The sequence below is a fragment of the Clupea harengus genome, chromosome 1 (genome assembly GCF_900700415.2).
Source record: "Clupea harengus chromosome 1, Ch_v2.0.2, whole genome shotgun sequence".
Lineage (NCBI taxonomy): Eukaryota > Metazoa > Chordata > Actinopteri > Clupeiformes > Clupeidae > Clupea > Clupea harengus.
This window is the reverse complement of record NC_045152.1, coordinates 30,994,108-30,996,607: the sequence shown is the minus strand read 5'-3', so window position 1 is coordinate 30,996,607 and position 2,500 is coordinate 30,994,108.

Genomic DNA, 2,500 nt, shown 5'->3' with positions numbered 1-2,500 from the left:
AGCAGATCTAGCAGACGTCCTGCAGACAAATTGTAACAACAGATACAACATTACTGTTAGCAGGCATGTCCAGATGGACAGAGGAGAGAGACAGGACTTGAAGGAGGGGGAAAAAAGTGTGAAAAGGAGAACAAGTAGTGGTGGTGGTGTGTGAATGTGTGTGTGTGTGTGTGTGTGTGTGTGTGTGTGTGTGGGTGTGTGTGTGTGTGTGTGTGTGTGTGTGTGTGTGTGTGTGTGTTCGCTGGCTACAGTGATTTCATACTGGTAGAGAGAATGAAAGTGCGTGGACAAGGGAGACAGACGCCATGGACCTGATATAACATTCAGGGTTTTTTTTTTTTTGTGAGTGTCTGTCTGTAAGTGTGTGTTTCTAAAAGCATTGGCAAACGCCATAATGCCTCTGTCATGCCAATAAAGCCTGTTTGAAATTAATTGAATTGACAGAAGCAAAGGCAGTGAGACAAAGAGGGAAGGAGAGCGGAAGGGGTGAGAGGCAGAGAGGAGCCAGGATTGTGAGAAATGGAAAGCTCATTACACACACGTCCCTCTCTCTCTCTCTCTCTCTCTCTCTCTCTCTCTCTCGCGCGTGCATTTTTTTTATAGATCTCTCATTTTGTCTCTGCAGTTTGTTTTATTTATTTGAAGTTAGTGGCTTAATGAGATCCCAAAGGTACTGCGCACTGCTGTGAATGAGGAGGAGAGGAGGAAAGCAGGAGAGACAGACCCAGGAAAGAAGAGAGGGAGTTGAGTGAGGGAGTTGAGTGAGAGAGTGAGAGAGTGAGTGAGTGAGTGAGTGAGTGAGTGAGTGAGTGAGGAAAGGGTAAAAGAGAGTCAGGAGAGAGGAGGGAAGCAGAGAAAAGGATGGGGAATGAAAGATGGTGGCGGCGGGGGAGAGGTGGAGCAGACGGTGGAAGGGTGGAAGAGAGAGAGCGAGGGAAAGATGGTGGCGGCGGGGGAGAGGTGGAGCAGACTGTGGAAGGGTGGAAGAGAGAGCGAGGGAAAGGTCAGACACGGATGGCGCGTGAGCTCCCTCTACTGTGCACCTCCTCAGCGAGAACACAAAAACAGACCGTCTCTCCTCTCCCCTCCCCTCCTCTCCTCTCGCTCTCCCCATCTTTCCCTCTCTCTCTCTCGCTCCCTTTTTCTCGCCATCTCACTATCTAATCTCTCTCTATCTCTCTCTCTCCCTCTTTTTAAATTTGACAGACGGACCAAAAACAGTGGGTGAGAGACAGCGGGGGAGTTGAGGCTGGAGTTAAATGAAGCCCGATGCGGATGCGGATCGGCAGCGGAGGCCTGGGGTGTTTGGCCGCGGCACCGCGACGCCACGGCACACTGCCAGGCCTTTGTGCCGAGCAAACAAATGGAAAGCAGATGCCACATAAAACACAGTGACTGGTGCTTTGTTTATTGATTCATTTGTTGTATTTGCGGTCTTTAAACAATGCCGGTTTTATGGCGGCTGTCAAATGTTCTCCAAAAATGTGTTTGTTTATGTGTGAGTGTGTGTGTGTGTGTGTGTGTGTGTGTGTGTGTTTGTGTGCTGTGCTGTGCTGTGCCGTTTGATGCATCTATTCCTGTGCATGTGTGTTTGTGTGTGTACATGTATGTATCTGTGTGAAGGGATGCGTTTAGCATGCACATCTGTGTGTGTATGTGTGTGTGTGTGTGTGTGTGTGTGTGTGTGTGTGTGTTTGTGACATACATGACTCCTAATGCACATCCTGCAGTGAAACTCCACCCCTTGATCAGTTCCACTCAACTGCAGGCATGAAGAATCCAAACTCCTCAAAGAAGTACAAAAGTAAGTCCACGGCCCCTCGAGCTGCAGCAGTCGGGAAAACACTACAGATCCAGCGGCCGAGTCAAGAACTCACAGATCCAGCGGCCGAGTCAAGAACGCAGCTCCACCCGGCAGCACCCATCCTCGCGCTGGCCAGCGTCTAGTGCCATTACGAGACGCTCAGCAGGTTCCGTGTCTACTTGCTATGCGATCCGCGTTCCCCTGAAGAAGGCCCTCGGGTGCTTGAGGGCCGCTCCTCATCTCTAGTGAAGGACAAAAGGAGAATCTCCACGAGAGCTTGATGATGATGATGATGATGAGGCACGCGCGGCAACGGCGGAGCCTGAGAGACCCAGGCGCTCCTTAATAAGACTTAATCGGGCTATTTTTACTCAAACAGCAGTATCAGCCGGACGCAGTAGTGGTGGCAATTTTCTGTCATTACTGCTCTTGATTAAAATGGCCCCCTTTTCATTCGCCCCGCTCCTCTGCTCCATACGTGAATCACTGCTTCTCATCTCGTGATTCTCATGTTGGACTAATTGACTCCCCCTTATGCCTGACGACCACAGTGCCCTTCCCACCGCCCCCCCCCCCCCCCCACCTCACCTCTTTACTGGAGTCGGACACTTCAGGCCACCCCCACCCAAGTCATTAGATGCAACTCATCAGACACTGGCACAGGGGATGCAGGCGAGAGGAGACGGGAGAAAAGAG